Consider the following 11,790-nt stretch of genomic DNA (forward strand, 5'->3'; position numbering starts at 1 on the left):
CCTGCACCTGGGAGCCGGGCAGGAGTGTTTGTCTTGTCTCTCACCTGTTGCAGAAGATGGTGGCAGGCCCTACATTTCTCGCAGGGGCTGTGGCTTGCCTCTCCCTGAATTAGAAGTCTCGCCCTAATTAGTGGGTGTGATCCTGTCCTCTGCCCACAGCACGGGCTGTAACCTGGTCTCTTGAACGGGGTTCAAAGAGGTTGTCCTGCCTAGGGCGCCTGGGTGGCTCAGTTGGTTAAGCGACTGCCTTCGGCTCAGGTCATGATCCTGGAGTCCCTGGATCGAGTCCCGCATCGGGCTCCCTGCTCGGCAAGGAACCTGCTTCTCCCTCTGACCCTCCCCCCTCTCATGTGCTTGCTCTCTCTCATTCTCTCTCTCTCAAATAAATAAATAAAATCTTAAAAAAAAAAAAAAAAGAGGTTGTCCTGCCTGCTTCCTTAAACAGCTTGCTGTCCAGCATTCTGTCTCTAAGGAGGGTGTTAGCTCCCCTCTGACTCTAATAAAGTTACCGTCCCTTGCCCTGAGATGACATGACTGTCGTTAGGCCGCCATGTTAGCCTGACATCTGACTGTAACATACGGTGTTCGGCTCCCCAACTATTTAGCGGGGAGAGGGTTCTCTCCCCTGCCTCTGAAGTGGGGTTATCTTTGCCTTCTCTAGACTGTAACGAAAGGGTCACTCAGCTTTCAGACCGTGACAGCGGTGCCACTTGTCCTTCACCAAAAGCTGAGTGTATGTCTGCTTGCCCCTTGCTCACTGGGGTATAAAGGCTGCCCTTGAATCTCTCGTCCAGGTGCACCCTGGGGGGCAGGAGGGGAGGTTCCATTAAAGATTCTCTCTTCAGCTCCAAGTGCCCCCCTCAGGAGAGATCTAGGACCCCCAGGGGCTGAGGAGTGGGGGGCTATGGCAGCAGGAAGCTTGGGGTGCTGGAGGCTTGTGGTTGGGCTGCTGGGGCCCGGTTGGCTGCGGAGCCCTCGGGAGGAGGCAGGAAGTCAGGGTGGGACGTGGGCGCGCTGAGACAGGAGGTGGCTACTTCAGCGAAGGGAGCCGAAACTGTGTGTGAGCAGCCAGGCTAGGCCAGGAGGACCATGTGAATGGGACCAGGGGGCTCCTGGGCTGGGCAGGTAAGGAGTACTGGGAACAGGGGTCTAGGGACTGCGGTGGGAGGCCCGACAGTGGGGGCTACATCTGGGCATGGGGCTGGGCCCCTGGGTATTCAGCAGCCCTACAGGCTGGGGGAGAGAAAAATCTTGCTGGAGGTCAGGTGGGTGGCAGCTGGTAAGGAGTAGCCTTACCCGAGTAGCCGTTGGTTCTTGCCCCTGCCACACCGTCTGCCACCGGTCCCTACCTCGCTGGGAGCCTTTTCTTGGAAATCTGGCACATGGACTGTCAGGTATTAAGAAGGCCTTCAGAAATCCCCAAGTCCAGGGGCGCCTGCGTGGCTCAGTCAGTTAAGCGTCTGCCTTCAGCTCGGGTCATGATCTCAGGGTCCTGGGATCGAGTCCTGCATCGGGTTCCCTGATCAGCAGGGAGTCTGCTTCTCCCTCTCCCTCTGCTTCTGCCCTCCCTCCTAACCCCACTCATGCTCTCGCTCTCTCTCAAATAAATAAATAAATAAAATCTTTAAGAAAAAAAATCACCAAGTCCAGTCCCCGATCCCATGATGGATGAACTTCCTGAGGCCCAGAGAGGCCAAGCCCTCCCTCCCCACAGTCACTCAGCAAGGCAGAGGTAGAGCCAGGCCCTGGGAGAAGGTGATGGCCTAGGCTAGGACTGCCCCCCATCCATGGGGCAGGGTGATGGTCAGGCTTGAGTCCCGGGACCCAGGAATCCTACTGATTGCTGGGGCAGACGCCGGTGACAAGAATCTTCTGAGTGAGAGACAGAGAGATTGAGAGAGAGAGAGAGGAATCACCCAGAACATCCGGATGGACACCTGAGAAGTGATTTTAGCCTCGGTGACCAGCAGTACTGGAGGGGTGGAAGTGTCTTCTGTTGGAAGCGGATGGATATGTGAGGGCATGTTTATCATCTGGGTTGGGGCCTCCAGGGCGGAAGTATCTGACCAGAGGCTGTTGAACCACCAGAGGGTGGTTGAAGGACAGAGAATGGAAAGGGAAGGGCAGAGGAAGGGCTATTTTTAACAGAGACAGGGGTCCAGTTGGCCCTGGGCTAGGAACGTCTGCACTTCCATCTGGAAAGTTGCCATTCCTGCCCCTGCCAAGTGTCACAGGTTGCCCCCTCCACTTGGTTCTTCTGGCTTCCATACCCACCCCTCCAATGTGTGTGTAGGACTAACTGGTCTTCCTGATTGCTGCTTCAAACCCCAGGAAGGTAGAGGCCCAGGAAGGCATAGTCAGCTATCTGCTCACCCCCTCATTTTCTTCTGAGCCTTCAGTTTATGGGGGGCATCCCCATGTGAACCACACTTTCCAGGTTTCCCTTGCCCTACCCTCTGCCATTGGAGTTTTTCTTGACACACAATTTCCACCTAGTCAGCATGTCCCAGCCTTTCTCTTGTCTCCAAGTCCAAGGCCTGCAGCCTTTTGTGGGGGCCGGAGAACACCCTGGCTCTCCCTGTGCTTCAGGGGGGCTCATCTGCATGCTGAACCTGCACCCCTCTCATCCAGCATGTGCTGATAGATGACTCAGGGTCCATTGACCTCATGGCTCAGGGATGGAGGTTCTCCTCAAAGGGTAAAGGGCCAAGTGATAGGGCAAGAGAATGAGGTGAGGTTCTCAGAGAACAGAAGACTTCCCTCAGGTGATCTGGAAGGCTCCCTGGAAGAGTCAGCACAGTTCTGGGAAGGACAAAGGCCCATTTTGGAAAGCACTTACGACATGAGCCCAGGTCACTATCCCTGGTTTCTGTTTCTTGGGTACCATGAGGGCATAACAAGACCAAACGCCAGAGAGTTAATGGGTATGATGTAGTGCAAAGAACACGGCTTTCAGGGTCAGGCTGACCCAGGTACAATACCACTTCTGCCATTTCCTTGAACAGTATTGACTTCACGTCTCCAGACTCCAAACTCTGTAGAGGCAATAATAAATGTCTCCCTTGCAGAATGCGTGTGGGGACTTGGTAATGTGCCAAGGGTTATACCCAACACATGGTAGGTGCTTATCAGAGGTTAGGCAGCCCTTCCTCCTGTAAATGGGGCACCAAAGGGAAGGCTTTTCACACCCAGAATTACACCTACTCAGCACCTTGGCCAGCCGGCGGACCACCCTCAGCACCTTGGCCGGCCGGCGGACCGCTCATTCCATCACACTTGTGGTGTGGCTTTGCAAATGAGCTTGTTTCCTGTATATAGTAGGTGTGAGAATTCTAGACTGAGCCACAGGGTCTGCCTTAGAGGAGAGTCCCACACACACAACTTCACACACACACACACACATCTTATCCCAAACACCAGACATATCATCAGAAAATGTCCACGTGCAGATATGGGCAGAAGCAGAGGCAGGTTCTACACATACAACACACACTGGATCTTACAAATCTGTACACACCCCCACAGGCTGATGACCTCAAGGTCAAGCTCAGTTCAGGGAGCTGGGTGTGGGGGTGGGATGGGGGTAGGCAGGACCAAGATACCATCCAGGGACGTGGCCTCCAACAACAAACTTTGGCGTTGGCTTTAAAATAGCTGGTGCTGGGCACCTGGGTGGCTCAGTTGGTTAAGCGACTGCCCTCGGCTCAGGTCATGATCCTGGAGTCCTGGGATCGAGTCCCGCATCGGGCTCCCTGCTCGGCAGGGAGTCTGCTTCTCCCTCTGACCCTCCTCCCTCTCATGCTCTCTGTCTCTCATTCTCTCTGTCTCAGGTAAATAAATAAAATCTTTAAAAAATAAATAAATAAATAAAATAGCTGGTGCTGCATTTCCAATGCTTGTTCTAAAGAACGCCAGTTCCATGAGGCACCCAGCGAGAGAATGGTTCTGGGGCCAAACCAACATGGCCTCAGCTCCAGACTGGCCCATATTAACTTCCTGGTCAATGTCAGCTTGTTAGCACTCTGAAAACTCCCTGGGAGACGGGGCCTGGTCAATTCTGTCTAACTCAGCATTTCCCAAACTTCTTTGGTCACAGAAGCCTTTTTTCCTGGATGCCCCATTCATTCCATGCCTACCTTTCCTGAGACAAGGAGAGGAATGGAAGGGTAGGTTCTGCAGTGAATCCTCCTCAAATGATCGTGTCTCTTGGCAGAGTTTCTGCGTTGGTGGTGGTTTGTTGTTTTTTGTTTCTCAACTACAAAATTAGCACATGGCCTGTCGTTAAAAATCCAAACAATACAGAGGCATCAAAAGAAATATAAGAAACACAACCCCCTCTGGTCTCACTGCTGGGATGTGTTCACTGTGAACAATTTGGTGTGCATCTTTCCAGATTTTCCTAGGGACGGCTGCAGCCAAGTATAGTGGTTAAGAGCCCCATCTCTGGAGGCAGATAGACCAAGTGTCAACTCGCCGCTCCACCACTTATTTGTTTGTTATGAGGCCTTAGACAAATCGCTTCATCCTGTTTGTGCCTCAGTTTTTGCATGTGTAAAATGGGGATAATAATAGCCTTTACGTCATAGGATTATTGTGAGAATTACATGAAAACATGCAAATAAAGGCTTAGCACAGAACCTGGCTGAAAAGAATCCCTAAATATACACATTTAAATGCAAACAGGTTTCTATGCTACATTCTGTTCTGTAACTTCCTTGCCATGTTTTGTTTTGTTTTGTTTTGTTGCTTGCCCTGTTATATCCGGGATGTCTTCCCATGTCAGTACGTGGAGATCGACCTCATTTTTAGTGATTTTAGCTAAACGTCAACTTGGTAAATGGGTGGCAGCAGTGATTTTGCAAAGCTCCTCCCTGACCAGTACGGCTGTTTTGTGTTGCCGGTGTTTTGGTGTTGAGTCACAGACATTACCAGTCACTGAGCTGAAGACAGGCCTATGGCCTCCTGTGACATGGAGTGTCCTGCCAGAGAGGGCAGGACCCAATGGACAGGAACCTCTCTATCTGCTCACCTCTGTGTCCCCAGCACTAGATCAGAGCCTGGCACATAGAGGTGCCCGTTAAATTTTTGTCAGTAGGCTGGCCAGTTAGGAAAATGGCGTCTCCTCTAACTTACCAACAGAGGTCTAAGCCCAAAGCTCTGTCTCACATTGCAGCATGTTCCGAAATAAGGCTTGTGCCTCTCTAGCGTGGAGTGATTTTAGGGGGTAATGAATGTGAATTTACATATGATACTATGTGTTTCTTTTAATGGATACTGATTTCTATCTATGGCTGGTGATACTGGTTTTCCATTTATGTATGGTAGCAAAGTTTCCATTTTAGGTAAATATATTAAAGGTGAAAAGGTGGTCTGTGGAAGTGCCCAGAATCACAAAGGAGAGTGAAAATGATTGATAACGGCTAATGTTAGCGTTTAGACTGGAAAATGTTTAAGGCTGATGCAGTGAAATGCACCTGCTAGCCTCAAATAGCAATTAGAGTTGACCTTTAAACAACAGTGGGTTTGTGCTCTGACCGCACGTAGTCGAAAATCCACATATAACTCTGATTTCCCAAAAAACTTTACTAATAGCGTACTGTTGACCAGAGCCTTACTGATAACATAAATAGTTGGTTAACACATATTTTGTATGTTACATGTCTTATGTACTGTATTCTTAAAATAAGCTAGAGAAAAGAAAATGTTATCAAGAAAATAATAAGGAAGGGGCGCCTGGGTGGCTCAGTCGTTAAGCGTCTGTCTTGGGGGCTCAGGTCATGATCCCAGGGTCCTGGGATCGAGCCCTGCATCGGGCTCCCTGCTCCACGGGAGGCCTGCTTCTCCCTCTCCCACTCTCCCTGCTTGTGTTCCCTCTCTCGCTGTCTCTTTTTCTGTCAAATAAATAAAATCTTTAAAAAAAATCTTTAAAAATAAGCTAGAGAAAAGAAAATGTTATTAGGAAAATCATAAGGAAGGGGCGCCTGGGTGGCTCAGACGGTTAAGCGTCTGCCTTCAGCTCAGGTTATGGTCTCAGGATCTCGGGGTCCTGGGATCTAGCTCCGCATTGGGCTCTCTGCTCAGTGGGGAGTCTTCTTCTCCTTCTCCCTCTGCTCCTCCTCCTGGCTTGTTCTCTCTCTCTCTTGCTCTCTTAAAATGAATAAATAAAATCTTTAAAAAAATTTTTTAAATTAAAAAACATCATAAGGAAGACGGAGCCCCTGGCTCCGTCGGTAGAGCACGTGCCTCTTGATCTCGGGGTTGTAGGTTCGAGCCCCATGTTGGTTGTAGAGATGACTTAAAAAGAAAATCTTTAAACAAAAAAAGAAAGAGGGGCGCCTGGGTGGCTCAGTTGGTTAAGCGACTGTCTTCGGCTCGGGTCACGATCCCAGAGTCCTGGGATTGAGTCCCACATTGGGCTCCCAGCTCGGCGGGGAGCCTTCTTCTCCCTCTGACCCTCTCCTTTCTCATGCTGTTTCTCTCTCTCTCTCTCTCTCTCTCAAATAATTAAAATCTTAAAAAAAAGAAAAAGAAAATAAAAAAACAAAAAAAAGAAAAAGAAAATCATGAGGAAGAGAAAATACATTTATAGTATTCTACTGTAAAATATCCATGAATAAGCAGAGCCATGCGGCACAAACCCATGTTGTTCAAGGGTCAACGGTGTTCTCATTTATTTAGTTCTTAGCATGTATCGAGCACATGATAAGCACTTTATGGGACCATCTGTATCTCACAGGTAATGCCTACAGCAGCTCTACCTGCAGGTCCCACTTTATTTTTTTTCCTAAGATTTTATTTACTTATTTGTCAAAGAGACAGAGAGAGCAAGAGAGAGCGCACAAGCAGGGAGAGCGACAGGCAGAGGGAGAAGCAGACTCCCTGCTGAGCAGAGAGCCTGATGCAGGGCTCGATGCCAGGACCCTGGGATCATGACCCGAGCCAAAGGCAGATGCTTAACCGACTGAGTCACCCAGGTGCCCCTGCAGGTCCGACTTTAATTCCCATTTTGCAGATGAAGGAATGGAGAGAGGCTCAGAGAGGTTTATTTTTATTTTTTCTTATAATTTTTTAAAAGATTTTATTTATTTATTTGACGGGAGGGAGCACAACAAGGGGAGCAGTAGAGGCAGAGGGAGAAGCAGGTTCCCCACTGAGCAGGGAGCCCGATGTGGGGCTCAATCCCAGGACCCTGGGATCATGACCTGAGCCGAAGGCAGACGCTCAACCGACTGAGCCACCCAGGTGTCCCCCAGAGAGGTTTAGTAAACTGCTCTGAGGCCCTCTGCCAGTGAGTGCCTGGGAGGTCTTGGGATTGACCTTGTGTCACTCAGACATGGATATGGTGAGCTGAGACTCCATGACCTGCAGACTCCCAGAAACTTAAATAAAGCATCATGGCTTGCCAAGTTGTAAGTAAGGCTCCGTCCATCATGATAAAACCCCCATGTCACAAAATGCTCACAGAAGTCCACAGGGGGCAGACTCACTAAAAGGGATCAGCAGTACATACAAGTTACTAGTTGGAGGGCCTCTACCAAAAATACCAGCTTTAGCATCATTGCTCTGTAGCCCATTTTTCTGGCAATAATTAACTAACAATCAGTTTTATGGTCAAGCCACTCAGATTTGTGAGAATAAATCCATCTTGTTTGCATTGAAGAGAAAGCTTACCTTTTTGTTCTCTATGGTTAAAAAAAAAAAAGGAATTGTTATATCACAAAGGAACACATGAAAAAGGAGGGAACTCAGGACACATCCCTCTTTTACCCATTAGAAATCATTTGCCATGCCTACCAACCCTGATTCTTGAGTACCACGATGAGGGATCTGTGTGGGTCACCTCCAAACCCAAGGCTCTTCATTGAACATATACAACGTTGCTAACAACCAAATCTCGGCCAAAGTAAAAGGCCAAGAAAATGTTTTAGATGATTCCCGACCGATTTTGCTACGAAGTCGCCCAGGGCACCATGATGGTCTGCCACGCGATAGCCTACCTGTTCTTGGCTAAGAAACCCGGGCAAGAAGCTGGCACACATTATGGACAGAATGTTCGATAAATGAATAGCTTTACAGTTTAAGGGAGGAAAAGGGTTGCCTTTTTTTTTTTTTTTAAGGAGACACAACACGTCCTAGGCCCAGCCAGCTGAGATAACGTCTATGGAGTTGATAAAGGTGAACGAATTGGCAAGAATCGGAACTTATGGTGATATGAACCCTAAACAGGTCTGGGTTCAGATGATCCAGGCCAAGAGCTGCACGTAGCCTGGGATTTTTTATCAGTTCTACCAAATGAGCAGGGCCGCTGTGTGTATTGGGCACTATGCTGAGAGGCACGAAGGGGTGGGGACTGAGGTCTAGCCCTCACTCTACTCTCCAAGTTTGAAACCCCAGGGAGGGGTGGCTCTTTATAATTGACACAGGGTGCTCTGTGGACCATGGGCAGCTTTGAATTTCACTGAGAACATTACAGACCCTGGTCAGAGGAAGTCTAGATCTATAAAATCCCTGCTATTGACCTTGAATTCCTGAGTTGGGAGAAGAGAATGTCCTTTGTCATTCACCTCAGAATCTGCCCTCATTGCTGGTTCTGAGAACCCTGGGGATTCTCTGGATCTGTTTTTTCTTCTTCTTTTTCTTTCTTTCAAACAATGAGACATTTGTTTATTATTTTTAAAGATTTGATTTATCTATTTGAAAGAGAGAAAGAGAGAATGAGCAGGGAAGAGGAGCAGAGGAAAAGGGAAAAGCAGACTCCCTGCTGAGCAGGGAGCTTGATCCTAGGACCCCAAGATCATGACCTAAGTCAAATGAGTCAGTCGCTAAACCGACTGAGCCACCCAGGTACTCCTGACAATGAGACATTTATATTAAGATTTAATTTTGATTTTCTTTTTACTGACCTCATTTATTAACCTGGTTAGATCGTTTTGGCTACCCAGTAATTTTTGTCAAACTAAGACGAGAAGGATGAGACCCACATTTTGTATAAATAGATGTATCCGTATATGACCTCACAATTACATAGGGACAAGCGCAAACTATACATCCCCCCATTCTGTGATACATCCATCTGCACACATAGCCTCAGACAAGCCCACGGGCATGCACACAAAAGCACAATGCTCACTGAATCATATGCCTTCATATACACAGACCTGCATTCACCTGTCAGGTAAATGTACGTTCAGAAGCATGCATTCTAGGTGGAAAGAGAATTGCCTGGGAGAAAAAGGCCTTTGTTAACAGCACAATGATCAAATTTTTTTTTTAAAGATTTTATTTATTTATTTGAGAGAGAGCGAGAGAGATCACAGAGGGAGAGGAAGAAGCAGACCTGCCGCTGAGCAGAGAGCCCAATACGGCACTCAATTCCGGAACCCTGAGATCATGACCTGAGCCAAAGGCAGACATTTAACCGACTGAGCCACCCAGGTGCCCCATGATGAAATTTTTGATGAAGAGTGGCTCCCCACCCTGTCAGACCTGCCTCCCTGCCCTGTTTCCTCCATGACCTCTCAGGATCCTCCACCCCCTTTGGTCTTTCCAGGGAGTGAAGAGTAGAAGGGGATACCTTGATTAAGGAGTAGGGACCTGATTTGAGTTTCGCCTCTGCCTAGAGTCCTCACATGCTCTTGGGGAAATTATGTAACTTCTCTGATCCCCCAGCTTCTCCATCTTTAAAACAAGGCTGGTAAAGTACACCAGTGCTTCTAAACTCTTCCCTCCCAGACTCCTTGACCCCTTCCCCTGTTGTACTCCCCACCCTCCTGGGTCAGGGATCTTGTGATTTTGAAGTTTTTGCCTACTAAACTACTTTGTTTAAGTACTCACTTTCATGTTCTCTAATTCAAATTTTAACCAGAGACAATCAGTATGCACTGAAGAAAGAGTAAAATAATTCGTCAAGCTAAGAAACAAATTATAGTACAATTTCCCTTTAGGTTTTTTAAAGATTTTTTATTTTTTTATTAGAGAGAGAGAGAGTACAAGCAGGGGGGAGCGGCAGGTAGAGGGAGAGGGAGAAGCAGGCTCCCTGCTCAGCAGGGAGCCCGACGTGGGGCTCAATCCCAGGACCCTGAGATCATGACCTGGGCCGAAGGCAGCCGCTTGACCGACTGAGCCAGCCAGGCGCCCCTCCCTTTAGGTTTTTTTAAAATACTGAAATAACCTGGGCGCCTGGGTGGCTCAGCTGGTTAAGCGACTGCCTTCGGCTCAGGTCATGATCCTGGAGTCCCTGGATCGAGTCCCGCATCGGGCTCCCTGCTCGGCAGGGAGTCTGCTTCTCCCTCTCCCACTCCCCGTTTGTGTTCCCTCTCTCGCTGTGTCTTTCTCTGTCAAATAAATAAAATCTTTAAAAAAAAAAGAAAAATACTGAAATAACCTGCAGGCCTCCCACATTATCCTGGGGCCTCCCAAGAGCATGGAGCTCCCAGTAGCTGGGAGCCACTCACCAAAATCATCTCTGGCATTGCCAGATCCTACGGTCTCACGCTTGCTGCCGGGCCCTACACTCCATAGTTCACACTTTTATAGAGGGCAGGATCTGATCCCTGCAGCCCGAGAGCTCCAGGACCACACAGCAAGCCATGGAGGAAACACTAGGGGTCAGATTCCCAGAGGAGTTAGAGTTCCTTTTGGCTTAATCAAGACACAGCTTGACGTTTTCCTCATTCCTGGCCCCAATCTTTAGGAATGTTAGGTCCTCTCTGGGAGGCCCAGATTTAGTCCAGGACATAGGTCTTGTCTGCATGCTGTCCTGGACCCTGGCCCGAGGCCTTGGGGCTCTTTTCCCCTTCTCCCCTCCCCGCATGTCCAGGTACCAGCTTCCAGCCCTGTGGTTTGCAGTCTAGACTCCTGACCCTTCACTGGCCTCTCCTCACTGCTGAATCCAAACTCCTTCACTTACCTCAACCTCAAGCTTTTCTCATCTCTCTCTTACTCTTTTCTGAAGCCTCTGAGAATGTCAGCCTGGAAGGGACCTTACAGATCTAAGTCCAACTCCATCTAATGTTGGCGTTCTCTCTACAGTACAACCAACCTGTGATCTTCCAAGGTCCCTTTGAGTGTCACAAAAACAGGATGCTCACAGCCTCACTCGATAGCTCAGCTCATTTTAGGCTGCTTCCAGATGGTTATCAGTGCCTCTCTGGAGGCTTTTGCTGCTCATTAGTTTCTAGCCATAATAGAATTAGGTGTCAAAAAAGCCATTTGCAGGGGCGCCTGGATGGCTCAGGCAGTTAAGTGTCTGACTCTTGATTTTGGCTCAGGTCCTGATCTCAGGGTCCTGGGATCAAGCCCCACGTAGGGCTCCACCCTGAGCGTGGAGTCCACTTGTCCCCCTCCCTCTGCTCCTCCCCCGCTCATTCTCTCTCTCTCCCCCTCTCAAATAAGTAAGTAAATAAGATATTGTTTTTAAAAAGGATCTTATTTTATTTATTTTTTAATTTATTTGTCAGAGGGGCACCTAGGTGCCTCAGTCGTTAGGCGTCTGCCTTCTGCTCAGGTTATGGTCCCAGGGTCCTGGGATCGAGCCCCACATCAGGCTCCAGCCCCACATTGGGCTCCCTGCTGAGCGGGAAGCCTGCTTCTCCCTCTCCCCCTCCCCCTGCTTGTGTTCCCTCTCTCTGTGTGTCTCTCTCTGTCAAATAAATAAATAATAAAATTTTATCATTTAAGGCAGACGCTTAACGACTGAGCCACCCAGGCGCCCCAATAATAAAATCTTTAAAAAATAATTTGTCAGAGAGAGAGAGGGAGAGAGAGCACAAGCCGGGGGGGGGGGGGCGA

The 11,790-nt window shown here is 48.8% G+C and overlaps 2 protein-coding genes across 3 annotated transcripts in view; one reads left to right on the forward strand and one right to left on the reverse strand.

Annotated features, from left to right (window-relative positions):
• The window catches only part of LOC102728317 (myotubularin-related protein 9-like), a 39,398-nt gene that overhangs the window by 11,522 nt on the left and 16,086 nt on the right, over window positions 1-11,790 (reverse strand). Inside the window, exon 3 of one of the 2 annotated variants that reach the window (XM_081817971.1) lies at window positions 4,137-4,255. The exons of the other annotated variant lie outside the window; for it this stretch is intronic. The gene's annotated coding sequence lies outside the window, so the exon portion shown is untranslated. The remainder of the gene's footprint in view (window positions 1-4,136; window positions 4,256-11,790) is intronic. 2 annotated transcript variants of the gene reach the window in all.
• LCK (LCK proto-oncogene, Src family tyrosine kinase) overlaps window positions 1,003-11,790 on the forward strand; it is a 22,976-nt gene continuing 12,188 nt past the window's right edge. The window contains exon 1 of the mRNA XM_006734163.2: window positions 1,003-1,125. The gene's annotated coding sequence lies outside the window, so the exon portion shown is untranslated. The remainder of the gene's footprint in view (window positions 1,126-11,790) is intronic.

This window comes from Leptonychotes weddellii, chromosome 4 (assembly GCF_054177405.1).
Source record: "Leptonychotes weddellii isolate Sample4059 chromosome 4, ASM5417740v2, whole genome shotgun sequence".
In the NCBI taxonomy this organism is placed as follows: Eukaryota; Metazoa; Chordata; class Mammalia; order Carnivora; family Phocidae; genus Leptonychotes; species Leptonychotes weddellii.